Source organism: Rosa rugosa, chromosome 2, assembly GCF_958449725.1.
Source record: "Rosa rugosa chromosome 2, drRosRugo1.1, whole genome shotgun sequence".
NCBI classification, from domain to species: Eukaryota; Viridiplantae; Streptophyta; class Magnoliopsida; order Rosales; family Rosaceae; genus Rosa; species Rosa rugosa.
Window position 1 is genome coordinate 47730108 of NC_084821.1, and position 20312 is coordinate 47750419.

The window sequence follows — 20312 nt, forward strand, 5'->3', positions numbered from 1 at the left end:
CAGCAGCTTTCAGTAAAGTCTTGAGTGCACTGAGAGAGCATGTTACAAACTGAGCTCTTATGACTGTTTTGATGGCTGCAAACTCAGATGGTAGGCCATTTAGCACAGTGACAACAATATCTTCATAATCCACAAGTACTCCTACAGTTTCAAGAGCATCCTTTGCAATTTTGATCTTGTCCAAATATGTTTCAATATCATCACTGGTTGGATTTCAGTTACAAGATATTCTGTCGATTAGCAGCAGCAAACTTAAGCCTCAAGTTATCCCACATTTCTTTAGCTGATTTACTGCCTATAGCACTAGTCATGGCAACAGGACTCAAAGTTTGGCCAATCATATTGATGATACTTTGATCCTGAGTCTTCCAGACAACATAATCAGTGGAGGGAGTACTAGTAACTCCATCAGAGGCAAGGCTAAACTGTGGTGGAGAAGGTGTTGAACCATCAACAAAGCCAAATAGATTTTGACCTCTAAGAAATGATTCCATGCGAAACAACCATGTAGGATAGTTGTTCTCATCAAGTAAGATGATAGGAAGATACACAGTGGTGTGAGTAGTAGTATGATTAGCTGGAGCAGTAATAGTCATCTTTAGCTTTCAACTTTCAGATTTCTCAATGAACACTTGTAAATGAACAATTCGAGCTCAATCGAGAGTAGATCGAGGACAATCTTGTGCAAATTTGAACAAGAAGCAGTAGAATCAGTATATCACACTTCAATTTCAACAATCTAGGGTTTCTATTCTTGATTTCTTCAACTTTGTTCATCAATTTCAGAATCACTAGTACTAAATATGCAAGTAGTATACTAGAATCATAAATCCAAGGCTTCGAAGCCACAAATAACAACAATTTGCATCAATTCTTGAAGTAAATCTCAAAGCTCAGATCTATATGTATGAAGAACTTATCTGAATCACACTGTAAGTAAACTCTGATATGTGCTAGAGAGAGTAACGAACTCAGGCGACATGATCGAACCTGGCTCTTGATACCATGTTAGTGGAGTTGAGAGAGTAGAGAGAAATTAGAGAAACACAGATATTTCGAGAAGGAAAAATGAGCTTTCTTACATTACAATAAGACCGTACAGGTATTTGTACCTAGAGCTGAGCTACACAGATGAGCAACACGTGGTAGACAGCTATAGGTCACTTACTAATTAAGCATGAACTAACCCTAATTAGCAAGCACTACACCAATTTCGGAATCAGACAACACATATCAGACGACAACAAACATTTTAACTGTCGTCTGAAATAATCAGACGACAGCAATAATTTTTCTGTCGTCTTAATTCTTGAATCAGACGACAGTTGTTACATTGCTGTTGTGCAATTGTAAATCAGACAATGGTTGTTTTTCCGATGTTGTCTGAATCAATCAATTCAGACAACAGTTTTTACATTGATGTTGTTTAAGATTGATTAGCACAATGGTTGAAAAAAGATGTCGTCTGATTGTTTTTAATCACACAACAGTTATTATTTCTCTTAGTTCTTTATTGTGCAATTACTATTAATACAATTGTTAAAAAAGATGTTGTCTGATGGTTTTGATTCACACAACAGTTTTTTAGTTGTCTCTTGTGCCACTTTCTTTCAGACAATATACTTAAATTGATGTTGTGTGAGTTTTAAGGTTGATTGTGCTGGCGCGCTCTTGTTGTATCAAACACTTTGTCAAATTTTCAATTTTCACTCTTTCCCTCCACCAATTTTACTTTTATATCGACTCGTATTTAAAGGAACTCAACACTCTCTCTCTCTCTCCCTCAGCCGCAAGCCCAATTCTCTATTCTTTCCCCTTTCCACTTCTCTGAGTTCTCTCTGGCCTCGCCGGAGACCACTATTTCCAGCCACCAGTTCATGACATCACCACCACCAATCAATTCAGGAACCAATTCCGATCAAAACCTAACGAGATCACTGTCATCCACCGCCGCCAGCCTCCTCACGCGACCATGAAAGTCACGACGGCGCTGGTCCCTAGCTCTCATCGAGATCCAGCTGTTTCCTCAACACACCTCCACCATTATTGTGCTCAGAGGAAGCCGGACATCAAAATCCAGAAGCCTCGCCGGTGACTCACTCTCGGAGGACCACGCATGTGCCATCGCTGGAACCCGAGACTCTGGGTTTCTCTGGTCTTCCTTCTCCAAATCGAATCAAGCTCTAATACCTACATGTATGCTTCTTATTCTTGTTCTATTTCCCCTAATTTTGGTATTGTTGCAAATCCAGACCACTTCATGATAATCAAAAACAGGATTTGAAATTAAAATTGAAGAGCAAGAAAGAGGTACTACTCTGAAATTGAACAAGCAGGAGATGAAGTTTCGAAGAAATAAACTCGAAAAGGCTGAGAAATGGACAGAATAATAATAGGGTACCACCAAGCGTGCAATCGATGACTGTGGAAAGATTGTTGTTAGGGCTTCAATTTCTGTAGCGACGGACTCGGTGTTTCGAATCCTCCGGGAAAAATAGCTTACCCATAAGTGCACATAGCAAGAGTTCTGTTTCCAAGGTAGTGCATTCTTAGTTTGGAATTTGTATTTTTGATTTGGCAGACCCTTAATTGTGTTTTCATTTCTGTGTCAAGTGCTTTCTATAATACCATGAATTCCCTTTACCATTTTGATTGTGCCCGCCACTTGTTTGACGAGTTGTGAATGCTGGGAATGTTGGTTTTTGGGTGATATTGGAATTGGGTTTTGTGTGTATTGTGATAGTTGAGTTGGGTTTCTCTTATGCTTTGATTATTTGAAAAAGGTGAATGATTTTGTTTCGATTATTCAATTGTAGATATTTATCATCAATTTAGATTCAAAATCCTATCTTTCAGGCATTGCTACATGTTTGCAAAGACAAGCCCCTGCATTGTTTGATATCGAATTGAGTCGAGTTTAAGAACATGGCCTCCACAAATTTCAGAAGCCTTTATAGACCCACCCTTTTGTGTTCCATCCCACCACATTACTCAGAAGAAAGAAGGTTCTTTTGTATTGCACAATGAGAAGTGTACAAACCCAGACAACCACCCAAGAAAGGTTAAACCACAAGTGAAAGTTTCACACTTGACCCAGAATAAGACACTTAAGAATATCTCGAAGGACTATGAAGCAGTCATATGTATCGAAACCCATGTCCAGCTCTATTCTTACCAAGGCCTTTTGTAGTTGCCCTTATAATTATGGCTCTCAACCGAATACTAGCATTTGCCCCATTTGTATTTTCCTAAAGTTCCATTCGTGTACTCTTTTATATCTTTATATTTTCTTACATAGTCTATAAATCAAAAGTTGGGTAATCAATGTGGCTAACAAGAGCATTTCACAGGAAGATGGAGGGAAGAAGATAGAGCTGAAGCCTGGATTTCTAATGGAGTATGATGAGAGCGTATACCTCTGTCCTTTTTTATTTCTTCCAACTGCTTTTAGTGGTTGTTTTCTATTATATTGTTGATACTAAATTACTGATAAAATATGAGTAGAAATTTCTCTTCTGCATTCCTTTAGAGCCATGGACGTAAAAAAATATATATTTTTTTCTTGGTCTCTTGGTCTCAACTTCTAATATTGATGACTTTGTCTATTCATTGTCTTATAAGTTGGAACTGTAGTGGTCGGATTTGATCTATATGTCAACTACTTCAAAATTCAGTAAGTTCTTTCATTCCTAAAATGTCAGTACAACTGTGTTGAATATATTGCACTTTGTCTTTTTGGTTACAAGTTACTGCAATTTTCTTTGGTAGCAGAATGAGAAGAATCATGCTCGATCCAGTACCTTCTGTTATAGATTCTTTTTGTTTGGGAAGATCATTAGGACTGTGTTTTGCATATATTGAATTCGAGACAGCCAAATAGTTTAATTCAGTTTGCTTTCATTTTCTTCTCCAAATCATTTAACCATTCTAGTCTAAAATGTTGACTCAGAGTACTTGTACTATCTAGTCTTCATTCTCTTATTCTTTAAGTGCATGCTAGACAGGCTGGTGATAGATGAGATAACGGGCTTGGGTTTTTCTTCGCTTTTCAGTATACATCACTTGATGAGTATTTCCCATCTTACTACAGATACAAAGATGCTAGGAAGACTTTGTTTAAGTCCTTAACTCGATTAGAGTGTATGATATATGCAAGCTACCCAAAAACTCAGGAAGATCAGAAATGCTCAAGCTTCAATGAAATTTTGTACAAGGACTTTGACCTTTTGTTAGACTAGTCTATAGCACTTTAATGCAAATATGAAACTATCAAAACAATGGATGTGTTAATTCCTGTGTTAGGATGAAATAGTTTTTGGAATTAATGGATGTGTTTCTGGAATCGAGGATGTGTTGTTTTATTGTGCAGAATGTATGTTTTCTCTTCTATAGCTGACAATTCAATACCAACAGCAAACCATTGTCTAACAAATGAACATAACAAAAAGAGAAACAAAAAACTGTTGTTTGAACCATCTATCTACAATAGTTTTCAAACCTATTCAATTGCCCAACTAGATATAACACGACAAAAGATTAAAATAATTTGTTGTCTGAAGTTAAGAAAGACCACAGAGAATAGGAAAGCTACTATTGTATGACTTGATTTCAGACAACAGTTTATTACAAGATGCTATATTATGAAACATTGATATACAATGGCTACACGTTTATTCTATCGTGCTAGTTAGATGATGTACAACCTTCATTCAGACAACAGTTTATTTACAAGCTAATGTTTTCTGATTGTTCTTCACAAGTTTCTCTCTTCTAGCAGCTGTTGTCTGAAATTGATTTGCACAAGAGTTAATATACTTGCCGTTGTTGTTCTTTCTGGTGTTCAGACAATAGTCATGTAAGTTGTTGTTGTTGTGCAAAATTACCTCAGACGACAGTTACGTCCTATTGTCTGATTCACCCATCAGACGGCATTGAGATAGACAACAGCAACGTGCCTTATCAGACGACAGTGAAAAACTGTCGTCTGATTCATTTTTTGGCCTAGTGAAGACTAATTAAGCACTAATTATAACAGCAACGTAACAGCCTTTTTCTACAAATGAACAATGCTAGGCTAGGAACTATATTTCTGTTAACAATTACACTGCCACAGCCTAATGAACCAGACTTTTTCACAGAAAGGCATCTGCTATCTATGGCTTCCTCGTCAAGCCAACGTGAAAGATCTTCATCCAACAGACTATCCATTTCACTAGAGGCTCGATAGAGTTCACTTTAACTTTAGACTTTGGAAGTTATACTTAGCCACATATGATGATGATAATGTTATCTACATTTCATTATTCGTTAGCCAGAACAACTTGTGCTATTATTTATCAAACACTAAGCTTCATGCAAAAGAATGAGGTTGTATTCTGAAAACGCGGTGCTCATATCACACTTCTGCTTATGAACAAGAAAACCACAAGAATTATGAGGTTTCAGGTCAGGTTTTGTGGTTAGACCCGAGAGATATATATCAGTTTAGACAACAGATAACTAAAATTTATATTGTCCCCTTAATAGGGTTTCTGTGCAAGTGTGCGTACGGGAGCCCAGATTGTGTCGTCTTGAAATAGTTTTTTTATAAAGGGACTCAGTCTGCTGCAAACAGAATATATTACGTGAGCAATACTTGGCCCAATCTGCTCATTGAAAAACCAAATAAGACTGCGATTGAGTTAGCTTTTCGCTCAACCACAGGGTAATGCATATCTTTGAATTGAAATTCTTCCGGGAGGCTTATATTTCGGCAATATGTAATCACACGATAATAAGGAGCAATATCTCGCCTAGTCATAGTCCAAAAGCCTCGTTGTCAAGGAGCAATATTCAAATTTGTAGACAGCATTACACATTAATTAATTCTGTAAACTACTTTTGTGACCTTTGAACTAATTTTGTAGACAATATTATATTACACAAATCAATTGATAGAAGTTGAGTTGATCGTTTGGATCCATCCCTTTGGAAATTAAAGCAAGATGGATGAAGTTGGAATCTGAGATAACTCTAGATCTCCTGTATCTAGGAAAATTTCCACAGGCAAGCACACATCAGTACCTACCGCATTCCAATATTTCTCTTACACATGCTTGTAGTGTCTAGTTAGTTATTAGTTAATCCAATTAGTTATCATTTATTATTACCACTGATACCAAGTGCATCGATACAGTTGCTGTATGATTTGTACATATATATGCTTATGAATACACGTTACATTTGTTAAATGCACTAGTGTTATTTATTTTATGTGCAAAAGCATAGTCAATATTCGTTTTTTTCCTATAGTCGTCTGCCTTTATTTTAGAAGAAAATAGAAAGTCATCCTTTTCAGTTTTCAAGGGAGGTTTAGAAGCTTCATTAATTAAGACTTTAAGACAGCCGCACCGGCCATTTATTTAAAAAAAAAAAAAAAAAAACAGAGCTGTCAATACTCGGAGAAAGTTTGTAAATTTACTTAGCGTTATGCCCCGTCTAGGTGTGGTGCTCCACCTATCCTCTGCGTTTTTTTTTTTTCGTTGAATGCAAATCTCGAGATCTCCTGTTATGCGGCTTATGCCCCGTACCTAAACTTACCTATTTACCACTCATTCAGACAGTAGATAATTAAAAAAATCTTACTTTTTACCTTCGTTTTGGTTATTTAGGATTTCCAAATGTTGATTTTTTCTTGGCTCAATTTTCGGGGAAACTTCCTTCATGATAGTCGTAGGGAATCTTAAACCGAGTTCGTGGACATGCGAGACGTTAAAATCGGAATTCGTATGAAGAAGTTACGATCTGAAAAGCAGAAGTTACTATTATGAAAATCCTACCATAATAGCAGTTGACCCTTCCATTTTTAGAAATTTCCATTTTAGTCACAGCACCGACATTTCCATTTTCTTTGAGACAAAGCCGAACAGCACACCCGACCAGACCGGAGACCCGGCAGGTTCTCTGATGTCCGGTCACCTTAGATCACTGGACCGGTCGAAAAATGACCGTCTCCTCCTCCTCTTTAATTCCTTGGTGGTGGTTTGGATCTAGTTGCTCTGAGGATGGAGAATCAAAGAGTTTTATGTCAGTGGTGTCGATTGTGGTGACCCAAATCGATCTCCTATTTCCAGCTATATTTGGCCGCACCACTACCTGGGATTTGTAGCCCTCGTGCTTGTGATCTCAGCTCCACCAGCATCACCTTCTAGTTCGGCCGGATGTAGCGGGACCCGAGTCTGAAAGCTTCGGCACCTGAAACTTTCGAGGATGACATTTAGACCGAGCTTGAGGAGGAATTCGTCGGCATGCTGTTATGGCCGAATTTCTTTTGCAGATTAGATAAGGTTGGGCGTGCATAGGAGTTGAGGCATAGTGTCCACCTTCATCCTTGTTGTAGGCTATACGTTTAACTTATTTGTACCTTATTTCAGTTCTGATTTAGATTGATCTGAATTACCGTACTATATTGATATTCGAGATTTGAGTTTAGTTTTATTTTATATCACTTGTGGAAGTTAAATATATGAGGAGAGTTTATAAGCTCATAGAGATTGAGTTATTGTTAATTTGTTTTCACAAGTTTGGGTAGTCCATTTTTAAGAGTAATTCAGCCAAATTTTTTTTTATAAAATTTCCCCTAAGATGGGTCCCTCAGCTACTTCAGATTTCAAGGTGAATTCCGAGACAGGTTCACTACTACACAAAAACATTCAATGACGTTTGAAAAAAGTCATAAAATAGTTTTCATGACGTTTTTAAACGTCATGCAGAACGTCGTCTCTACTGGTGCCGTCTTATGTGGCATGAATTGATGACACTTAGAAAACGTCATAGAAAAGTATGTCCATGACATTTAGAAAACGTCATAGAAAGTATTTCAATGACAGTTAGAAAACGTCATGGTAAACATTTTTATGACATTTGCAAAACGTCATGGAAAGATATTCAATGACGTTTACGAAACGTCATGCAACTTTTTTTATGACGTTTATCAAACGCCATTAAATTTTTTAATTGTTTCAAAAAAAAAATCTGAATTAAAATTAGAATTTTTTTTTTCTTGTTACAGATACATATCACCATAGAAACAATACTGATATGAATAACAAGCTAATTGAGAATCAATATTTTCACTACAACCTCAATATATTCAGTAAATGTTATTATTCATATCAACTACATCCAAAGAGTATCAAAATTTAAATGAAAAGTTGGACAAACTGTGCAAAAGGCCAACCCTCTCCGTGTTTCCAATACCTGCCAAAGAACCAATAGGCAAAATGAGTACACATTGACCACCTCTTCTACTCATGTATACTAATCAACTTCTGACAATATAATTACTAAACCGAAAATAAAAATCATGGTTAGTGAAGTTACGGTGTTTGATGACTTGATCTTAACTCCAAGCCTATGCAATAAAGTAAAAAATATATTAATAATAATAATAAGAATCAGCTGCTTCAAATTGAAACCACATAATAGAATATGCTTCGTCTTACACACAAAGCAGAAGAAATATAAGAAAGTAGTACTAGTTGTATTGAATGCCGCTGCTAACCTACAATAGAATCTTGACAGAGGAAGAAATCGAAATGTTCTTTTGCTGCACCTGCTACCAGATTGATTGAGTATGTAGAGATTATCAAGCCTTCCTGAGAAAACAAATTCTTTTGCTGCATAGATTATCAAGCCTTCCAGCATGTTACACATCTACCATAACAACAACAACATGCAACAACAACAACGTCTCAGATGAATAACAAAAACTAATCATTTGATCGTTATCATCGTTATCATCTCCCAAAAACTAATCATTTGGGGTTTCCCAAATCAAATGCAGCCCAGAGAATTTTGAAATCTGCAGTAAATAGGAAATGAAACCTGGAACCAATTAAAAGAAAATCCATCATCAAAATAGAGTTTATATTCAATGATTTTGTACATGCATCAAGAACAATATGATCAGCAAATTTCAATAAAATGATATACATGTTATATGGGAGATTAGACAAATTATCAACATAATAAAGCCACCATTAGCATAACCATATAAATTGTAATAAGGGTAACGAGATAAACCCAACTTCATAACTTAAGGCCTATTGACAACAATTGGTTTTCTAGTGCAGAAGCAATAGAAACCAAACCTTACACAATACCCATCTCCAGCTCAAGTTGTTCATCATGCAACCACACAACATTTACGGTTCATTTCCAATTCATAATCCACAGCAACTTACAAGCATTTACAGCGCTACACGATTTCCTCCAGCCCAAGATTTTGCAAAGTCAATACTGATACAGAATGGGACAAAATTACCTTAAAATATGGTATACCCAAAACCAAATATACCCAAAATCAAAATCTCTACAACCTGAAAATTGCCTGAACCTGGAGCCCATCGAATTCCTTGACAGAATCATAGTTCGAAACTGCAATTTGACAAAAATTAAGCTCAAATTCCCTGAAATCCATCGCAAATGTAAATCAAAATGCACAAAGTACCAAACCAAGATATAATAAATCAACTAGTAAACAACTCAAAAGTAAAAGTCATGCTCAGATTGGGGATTTGCAAACCAAGATTTGATCCACTTCTCAGGTAATCTGTCATGAAATGGGGTCAGACCTCAATTAACCAAGCCTTCAAATCTACAAACAGAGAACATGAATTGATAAAGCAAAATTCTAAAGAAATACGAGATGGGAGATATATGGGACTGAGGTGTTAGGGTTATTGTTTGGGTATTGAGGTTTTGGGCTTGCGATTAAGAAGGAATGGAGCGGGATTTGAGCTGGTAAAGGAGATGGATCCGGATGACGAAGGAGTTGATATCTGGATTTCAGTGTTCGGGGTCTGGGTTTTTGAGAGTCAGGAGAGAGAGAGAACAAAGAAGGTGGAGTCTAAAATTGAGATAGAAATAGATCTAGTAAATATAGAAAGCGGCATAAACTTAATGGCGTTTACTACAAACGTCATTGCTTTATAATTCATGGCGTTTGCTAAACGTCATAAACTGCATGGCCCAAACGTTATGAAAACATTTTTCATGACATTTTCAGAACGCCATGGCCTATTGTCATTCATGACACTTACCAAACGTCATAAAAATATTTTTCATGACGTTTTCAGAACGCCATGACCTATTCTTATTCATGACACTTACCAAACGTCATGCAAATATTTTTCATGACGTTTTCAAAACGCCATGGCCTATTCTCATTCATGACACTTACCAAATGTCATGAAAACATTTTTCATGACATTTGAAAAACGTCATAAGAGTGATGACAGTTTAAAAACGTCATCAAATAGTAAGACTTACAATGACATTTCAAAAACGTCATAAACTTGAGACAAAATTTTGATCCATGACGTTTTCTAATGAAAACGTCATAGAAAGGGTATTTAATGACGTTTTTGAGCAAATGTCATCTAAACATTGTCATTAAATGTCATATTTGTACTAGAATTCTGCCATCTCCGATTACCATAAACAAAAACAAAACCAAGCTCATTAGATATTTTCCTATTTTTTTTAGTTTTAACGCCGATCAGTGTAGAACTACTTTATTTCAATGAAAAGTTTAAAGAATAACAACCATTATTTTCTAGCCTTAAGTTCTCTATTTGATTATAATTCATAAGAAATTTTAGAATAATATATGCACAACCCAGTGGTCTTTACAAACACCAGCTACTGTTGTAAAAGAAGAGTGATATTGTAAATTTTTATTCGAATATTGCCTTTTTTAAGAGCCCTAAGTTCAATTTTAAATTTGATAGCGATGGATTTTTTGGAAAATTAGGGAGATGCAGGAGCCCGTTTGACCTGGCATGGCTCATGGCTTCGGCAGGTGAAACAATTAGATTTCGTATCTGGTGCCTTGCCGGATCTTCGGCGTTGGGTTGACTGCTTTGCCAGTGCTTGTAGTTGATTGTGGTGGTCTTGGGCTGCAGAGCTTGGGGTCGGATCTTGGCGAATCAGTATTGGTAGAAGTTCTTGGCTTTCAATTTGGAAAGCGGTATGTAGGTAGTGAAGTTCAGGATCGACGTTAAGGACTGGTGAAGCAGATTTGATCGAGGGTCACAAGACCCGCCTCAGATTTCACCATGAAATTCAAGGTGACCTTGCGGGGTCCATCTTAGGAATAACTCTACTGAAAATTTGACAGAGTCACCCCTAAAGATGGACTACCCAAAACCTGTAGAAAGCACATTTACACTTATAACACCAACCTTATTCTCCTGGAGCCACCATGCTCCCCAAATCCAAACAATTCCACAATTTGGGTCATAAACCTTATCCCAACAAAACATACACAAATTAAATTACACAAACTCCTTATAGTTGGGTCATAAACCCTGAAAAAAGTACTATGAATTTAGATAACATCCCCAAGCTGATCAAAGCAATTTAAGATAAAAACTGAAATAACAACAGTTAGGTTAAACAGGTAGCCTACATCCAAAATGACAGCGGCAGATGCATATATTATGTCTCAACTCCTATTAATGTCGAACAACAACACTGCGAATTGGGTTAAAAGTGACTTAAAACCAAACCGGCCCAAGAGGAAAGTATTTCAAATGTTAGAGTGAGTGGACAAAAATAAATACCGTAATATTTGAAATTAAAGAGTGATTTGTACTTTCCCACCCATTCTATCTTAAGCACTTCCCCATATGGTAATGACATATGCCACTCGCCTGGAAGAGGCGATGAGGGCACATTCGCGAGGAGTGAAAATCTATTAGACATAAAAGAATGTGTAGCTCCCGGATCAATTAAAGTAAAAGTGGGTTGACCAAAGATGTACATCGTACCAATGATAAACTGAGGTGAAGCACGACCCTCCTGCTGGGTCATGGCACGCAGTCTAGCATGGGTCGCAGAACGTCATGTTTGACTTCTGCCCTGCCTCGAGCTACCGAACTGGTACAGGTACCACTATTAGAAGCACTAACAGACGGCTGACCGACAGTCTGAGTAGGAGTAGGTGTAACTCTCTAAGTCAATAGAAGGCAGTCCCTCTTGAAGTGATCTACGTACTGACCACACTCAAAACATCCCACTAGCCGAAACTGTCCTATCTGAGCTGGTTGACTGGCAGAGGCCCCACTCTTACTGGTCTAGTAACTCCTGGACTACCCAAATTGGCGTCAACCAAACTACCCTAGGTTAAGCCTCTCATTTCCTTGAAGTTTGTATCGAGAACGAGATCCAAACATGCTACTACCCCTATTACCAATAAAAGATTCAGAACCAGATGTAGAAGCAGCTCTCTTAGACGGACCCTGGCTAGGGCCACCAGGATCCCGAGGTCAGAAACCAGATGATGAGGAAGACTCAATGTTCATGGCATAAGAAACTGCCTCGCCAAAACTCTGGTATGACACCCCTCGGATCTTCTCTTTATACTGACCACCAAGTCCCTGGATGAACCTATATATCTTATTTTGCTCACTATATACCAAGTTTGAACGTGGTGGGCCATCGAGAGGAACTGCTATCAAACTCCAAAATAGTCTGATTCCCTTCCTTCTCCAAGCTCAGAAACTGATCCTGCATCCTGTGAAGTTGAGCATCACTAAAATATCGCCTATAAAAATAGGCCTTAAAATGATTCCATGTGAACTGGCCGGCATCTCTGAAATCTCTAGTAATACCACACCACCAATGTCAGGCCGTATCCTCTAAGAACTGCATCGCCAAGCCTACCTTCTTATTCTCAGAAACCTCCATCTGGGAGAATACCCTCTGCTAAGGCGAACAGGATACTGGGCTTCAGAGTTACCACCACAAAGGCAGCAACCCAGCACCACAAAGGTGGACAGGCTTCCATGATCCAATCACGTCACCACAAAGGCAGACTACATGCTAGCATGATAAAATAATCACCACAAGTATGGCATAAGAAAACTGAAAACCAGTAAGATTTCCCCGAAATCTTTCAAAACAATATACGAGTACAATTTCCAACCGTGCTCGGAAAATCTAAAGTAAAATCATACTGAAGATCATGCTCATAAAAAGAGTAACAAATGTGATTCTCAGATACCACATAATTTTCCAAATCGACAAGGACTAAGGTGTGAGATCAGAGAAATTCATAAATTGATTGATAACAGAGAAATTCATAAATTGATTGATAAACATGTTTCAGAAAATTTATCGGAAAGCTCATAGTAATTTAAAACCAATAAGCAATTATCAATCATTTCCAAAAATAATAACCGTATGGCAAAGTCAACAAACCAAATTTAAATTTCATAATCCGAAACCAGGATATAAATAAAGTGATTAATTAGGAAATATTCTTGCATGCATATTATTTAAAAAGAAAATGTCCACTCACAACATACGACTAATCCTATTGTCGGTCAGAATCCTTCTCATGTGGGGTCTCCTCACGTCCTGTACAAAATGGTAATCATAAACAAAAACTCAAGGTTCGGAATTTAGAATATAAAGGACAATAACAGAATCTTAAACTCTGACCCCGAAAACCTAGTTGCTTCAAACTTCTGAGAATTCGACCCGAACTTCACCACTAATACCAATTCGTCAATTTAAAGGCTTTAGGGCAGAACTAAGAGAAACCCGACGGTCAAATACTCGTAAATCGATAATCATAACTTCGAACTTCAAAAATCTGCAATCGATACCAAAACAACTCCGATTTTCACCAAAATTGTATCTACAAGTCCTATACGTTAAACGCAACTTAACGATTCAAAATAGAAGGCCGGAATCAACCCTACTCTCCCCCCCCCCCCACGCACCACCAAGCGCAGTCTTCTCTCCAACCCTCAAATTGGGTGAAACCACCTATGCCGAAATCTTCCTCTCATCAAGCCCAACAACTTTTACAAAGACTAGAAATGCATAAATAGGTCAGAATTTACCTCGCAACCCTAGAAATTTCAAATCCTCGATTCGACCTCCACACTTCAAATTGGATGAAGAGGATTGGAGAGTTTGGTGTACGTCTCAAGGGCTTCAAAACGCGACTGGTGGCGCGGCTGAAGGTGGCCGGAAAACGAAGTTCAGGCCAGGTACCCGAAACGCCGCCACAACTGCTTTCTTTGCCTTGCTGTACTTCCTTCGGCTCAAATTGAGCCACCAAACCACCCAGATCGATAGAGAAAGGAGAGAGGCTTCAAACGGGACTGGTGAATTCTGTTGAAACTTACCCGAAATGGTGAGTTTTTCCTATTTATACCATGTTCAGAAATAGTTTTTAGATTGTAACTTTCACATACAAACTCTGATTTAAGCGTGTCACGTGTCCACGGACTTGGTTGAACGTCCTCTACAACTTTCGTGAAAAAAAATTTCTCAAATTGTTACCCCATAAAAAGTCAACTCTTTGGACCCCTAAATAATAAAACGCGGATTGGGAAAAGTAAAAGTAAAAGTAATTAACATACATACATACAGTAAAAGGGGTGAATCCATATACAGGGCGTATCAGAGGGGTCGGTGTGAACTAATCTTGATTATTGATTTAATTATGTTGAGGCAGGTCGGCGGGAATTCAACTGGTTTTGGTGGAGTCTGATTGAAGAGTTATGCTGTGGTGGAAAGCGGAGGGCCTAACAACGGCAGAGCCTGATCGGTAGCAGAGGGTGGGGTTTTGCTCGTTTTCCTCGGGTTTGGGTTTGGGCTCAAACTTAGGCTACTGGGCTCTATTTTGTAGGTATTTAAGGAGGGCGTCTTGCCACCCTTATTTATCACTTAGTAATGAGGGTGGGTCTGGCCTAAGAGGTGGACCTTATTAGGCAGTTGGGTCAATATATGGTCCAGGACCAATTATTTTCGGGTCATGACTGTTATGGGAGTTGACAATTATCTGAAATAAGATTAGCTTTTACAACTCGAGTGCGTGTAGGATTAGTTTCTAGGACCTTTATGAGATATTTCTATGTTTCATGTGCACCACAATTGCGTGTAGGCAAGTGAGGTGTAGATGATTGATGTTTCCTTAGGAGGCGAGCCTACTTTTCTTTGTTGTAGGCTTGCTTTTAAGCGAGATTTCCTTGGACTGTAATGAGCTGCGATGCTTGGGTACAGAATTTGTAGTTTTCCCGCCAATTTCTCTATTTTTAAGTGCATGTAGTCTCTGTCCATTTGGTTGTTCATTTAATGCAATCAACTTTAGTTTAAAAAAAAAAAAAAAAAAAAGTCAAAAGTCTCTTAAGTGGGAGTTACGTCCAAATAACAATTTAAACTCTTGAGATTAGTCCAAGTGGTGTCGGAGTTAGGATTCAAAAGACAATCTAAATATCAATTTTAGTTTAGAGGTGTGACTAAAACACTCTTTAATTTTAAATTTTAAATTTTTTTTTTTTTTAAACAACTACCAATAGGTGTCAGTGAGCTGTGATATGATAGTTAGCTAGCCTAACTAACACTGTGGATGTCATGGATTCAATTCTCACTAACATCGGGATGGAGTGGAGTGGGGTGGGGTGGGGAAAATTGTCGTCCAAAATTTAAAAAATAAATAAATAACAAAACAAAACTACCAGGCTTTTTTTTTTTTTTTTGTCCGAAATTATCAACTACTTTGGTTGTAGCCCATTGGTAATTATTTATTTCAGACCAAAAAAAAGGCCCACTTGTAGTTTGCCGTTGACCTTTACACACATGGGAGAGGATGAAATGAGAATCAAAACGCAGGAGACTAGAGAAAGTGGCTTGTCAAAATATTTTATTTTATTCTATTTTATTACCTATAGGAATGTTTGGAGATGGGTGCTGCTTGGAGCAGAACTCCTTCATATATTCACTTGAAATACCAACTTGAACTTGGATATAAACTAAAGGCGATGGATTCTTATTATTAAAAAATCCAGCTAGACGAACACCCCGTCTATATAATGATGATGTTTACTGAGGATTATTTCATAGCTTGTTTCCTCAAGTATAAACATGTCTCAAATGTTCATGCAATTCCCTTTGGCATTTGTCGGTGCTTTCGCTGTGATGATGCTCCTAGTTCATGCCCAGGATGGATCAGGTATTAATATACGTATATTTTTTTGTCCCACAATTTGAGGGATTTCATATAAGACCTACTATGTAATTTCTTTTCACTAATCGAAACAAATTGTTTAATCATATGCTCCCAAAGAAAGATCATATTTTGCAAAAGTGTCAGTGAAATTGGTATTGATTGTCCATCGGTCAAATAGTTATTGAGGGTCAATATCAATAAAATTTCTTTTAGATTTTATTGAAATAAAAATTTTTATCAGGTTTTACTGAGGTTGATAACAAAACGGTCAGATAAAAAAACGAAGAAAAAATTCTCAGATTAACTTTTAAGCTAGACTGATTTGTGTAACAAAAATAAGTGCTTCTGGAGAAAATAATTGTTTTTTTCTTTCTTTTGGGTCAAGATCTCAAGGACTCGTATATAATGTTTCCATTTTTCCACAAATAAATTCAAAGAGAGATACTTTACATAGACTTTCCACATAGAGTGAGTGGAGTATATCTAATTTTCTTGAACTTATCTATTTTCTCTTGCGTATTAGTTCTTTTTTTTTTTTTTTTAACAACACTTGCATATTAATTCTTGGTCAACACAGACATGTAACTACTGTTTCTTATGTATTATTTTCTCAGACTTCATTAGCATAGATTGTGGCCTACAACAAAATTCGGACTATACAGAAAGCACAACAACCATAAGATACGTTCCAGACACAAATTTCATTGATACTGGTGAGGGCAAGACCGTATCACGTGAGTATAACTTTCAGCAACAGTTTTGGTTCGTTAGGATCTTCCCTAAAGGAACCAGGAATTGTTACAAAATAAACATTAAAAGCGGGCAAAAGTATTTGATTCGAGCAAGCTTTGGGTATGGAAATTATGATGGGGAAAACAATTTACCTGAATTCGAACTGCATCTTGGAGCTAGTTTGTGGGATTCTGTGGTGATTACTAGTGTGAATACTATCATAATCAAGGAGCTCATACATATCCCTATGCGGAATTACATACATGTTTGTTTGGTTGACATAAATAAAGGGGTTCCATTCATATCGACTATAGAACTCAGGCGTTTACGTGACGAAAGTTATCAAACAGAAGTTGGGTCTTTGGCACTTATTAAGCGACAAAACATGGCAGTGAATCAGACCATATACAGGTGATCGAAATATATCATACATAAATTTGATGCAGCTTTAATGTCAATTGTTCCTCTTAATTAATTGTTGACACAATTATCAATTTAATTAGAGCATTTTTAGTATTTTTTTAACCAAATTAGCTAAAATATATCTGCATTAGTTTTCTTTATTTTAGCCAGTATTAAATTTTATATCATTGTTTGAATGAAGAAAAATTGCTCAAGTATTACACAAAAATAACTAAAAATGAATGTATTAAATTAACAAAAGTAACAGAGAGCCTCATCTGACACTCTATATTTAGGAGCCATATAGCTAAAAATTAGAATAGAGAATCACATAGAAGACTGGTGGAGCTGCAAAAATATAGCTAAAAAACTAATGAAGAAAGTTTCCAAAAGATGCTCTCGGATTGTTATATTACACTCAATTGCATTGCCTAGTCTCTATAAGCATCTTTAGCAATGCTTGCTAATTTTTTGTCAAATTTTAGCCAAAGTAGCTAAAAAGATATTTTGGTTAGCCACTTTTAAAATAATTCTGCATTAGTTTAGAATATTATAACCCGTTTTATGATTTTGCTAGGTATACTTAGATATTTGTCTGGTACATTCAGAAATACCGCTAAACATTCTCAATTGATCTACAATTTAAATTGATGCATACTTAGATAGTTAAATTGTAGCGGCAAAGCATAGCGACGAGCCTATCTGCAAGATGGAGCCCTGCTGCTCGATTGCCACATAGTCTCTTTAGTATGATCTTATGACTTTATATTATAGTTTCAGAATTTTTAAAGGAGTACTTTTTTTAATTTTTTTAGGGTTTAGGGAGGTAATGTGTTCGAAGCCTGATGTATTCAAATAACAAAATTTGAAATTAAAGCCCCACCCCCACTTAGAGCAAGTCCAACAGTTTTTCTATAATTTCAAATTTGCTGACTTAAAGAAAAAAAAATATCAATTTGGTCAGCAAAATATGCATTTTTTTTTCTTTCTTTCAGTTTTCTGATGAAATATTATCTCTATTCAGGTACCCAAACGATGTTAATGATCGTATCTGGAATCCTGAATTCAGCGTTGATTGGGAAGAATTAAGTACTTCTTCCGTCATCGACACGGATCAAACCCCTTACCAACTCCCATCTGATGTCATGAGTACAGCTGCCACGCCAGCAGATATTTCAAGCAAATATTTAAGTTTTTCCTGGGAGCCTGTCGTCGGTAAAAATGCATCATATTATATATATATGCACTTTGCAGAAGTTGAAGAGATCAGCGCCAGCTGGTCTAGAGAGCTCACTATTACCATGAATGGAGAGCTTATTTCTAAGCCATTTGTTCCACGTTACTTGAACACAACAACGATTAACACCACGATTGCTGCGGAAGGAGGACAGTATGATATTTCAATATATGCACCGGCGATAAACTATCGATCGATCCTGAACGCCTATGAGATTTATATGGAAAAAGAATTTTTAGTATCAGAAACAAACCAGCAAGACGGTACATAATTCTTCCTCGCACAATCTTTAATTTTAGTGTTTCCGGTGAAGGATGTCATCGATAGTGCATGTCATCGATGAGCGCTAAAATACTCGTGGAGAACATCCAATCATCAAATGATCGATGTTCACTTTTTCTGATTTTTGGCAAGTTTGATTCTAAAATGAGATTTCAAAATTAGACAGTTTGAATCATTAGAATATATTGTTTGTCACACGAACACTGCTAGGATCTCTTTTACTTCATTTATCAAAAGGGTAGAGATCATCTTAAGAAAAGCTTTTTTCCCATTTTTCACAGATACAATGTTTCTATGTGCATGGTAGTTTATTTCCTCAATTACTCCCTATGGATATATTGATAGTTTTATGAGATCCTTGTGTTTGTATGTAAAAATATTAGCTGAAGCAATTACGAACCTCAAGTCAACTTATAAAATCATTAAGAATTGGCAAGGAGATCCGTGCAACCCTCAAATTTACCTGTGGGAAGGTGTGAAGTGTAGCTATTCTGACAATGACTCCGCACGAATCATATCCCTGTGAGTATAGATATATATCCAGATATATATTGTTTGCTCAGTTAAATCACTTACCAAAATAAGGTGCACGACATGCCATCTGCAGGGATTTGTCATTGAGTGGATTAACCGGAGAGATAGCTACTTCTATAGCTAATCTCACAATGATAGAGACATTGTAAGTATATCATCTTTGATATGTACATGAGTCAATTCTGAGTTTCTCTTATGTAGACAACTAGGACATGGCATATGTCAAAGTTCAATCCGCACAATATTAATCTCTATCTATTTTTAGACTTTTTTCTATTGGAACCTTTAAATTTACTTACTTGACCTTTTATCAAATTTTCAAATACTAAATTTACTCAGTGAACCTCACTAAAGTTCCTCAAATAACCTCACTCATATAATTTGCAAACAAACTATTATCTTTAAAATAAAAAAACTTAGTCATTTCAATGATTTAATTACTCTATAATTTTTTTTTTATCGAAATAGGTCAGCCCGTTCATTAAGTTTAGCAAGCAGTACAAAAACGAAACACCTCTATGGGGTCCACAGAAAGAATCATTCCTCAGAACCTCTCAAAATCCCTATTCGAGAAGAATAAAAATCCCAAAAAATCCCCAGTACACCCACCTTTTAGGAAGTCCACGCACCATTATTCTAACAAAAACTAAGAAACCTCGAAGCAGACATAAAATGGTTTCAATTAAGGCTCTAGTTTTTGCGACCCAAACAAAAATTAAATTAAACTAGTAGTAGAAGGTGACATACCACCTTCCACATTACCCTCTGTATCAGGAGACTCCACTATCTGCATAGCCTCGCTTTCCACCATCTGCACAGCCTCGCTCCTACTAGCTGTTTCAGCATCAGATGATTCAAGGTTTGAATAATTCTTCAAAATTTCTACCGACAAAGGCCCACGAAATTAAAAATAAAAAACACAGGCCCAAAATGGACCCATAGCCCTGCCGAAATTAACCATATCCAAGACCTAATTTGGGTAAACCCTAGATCCCAACAAGCCCATTTAAGAGAAACCCTAGCCTCCCCAACAATTCTGCCAGAGCCGCCGCCCTCTTGGAAACAGCCAGAGTCTCCATAGAAGCTACCACCCCCAAGGAGACCACCGCCGCACAA

General features: G+C 37.0%; 2 long non-coding RNA genes across 2 annotated transcripts; one reads left to right on the top strand and one right to left on the bottom strand.

The window, feature by feature from the left end:
- Positions 1-1896: 1896 nt before the first annotated feature.
- On the top strand, positions 1897-3513 carry LOC133734813 (uncharacterized). Its single transcript, XR_009858596.1, has 3 exons — positions 1897-2196; positions 2278-2538; positions 3351-3513. It is a non-coding gene; the product is annotated as an uncharacterized LOC133734813 (long non-coding RNA).
- Positions 3514-8044: 4531 nt separating this feature from the next.
- On the bottom strand, positions 8045-9903 carry LOC133734811 (uncharacterized). The gene is made up of 3 exons (XR_009858593.1): positions 8543-9903; positions 8362-8392; positions 8045-8238 (listed from the first exon to the last, which is right to left on the bottom strand). It is a non-coding gene; the product is annotated as an uncharacterized LOC133734811 (long non-coding RNA).
- Positions 9904-20312: the final 10409 nt, after the last annotated feature.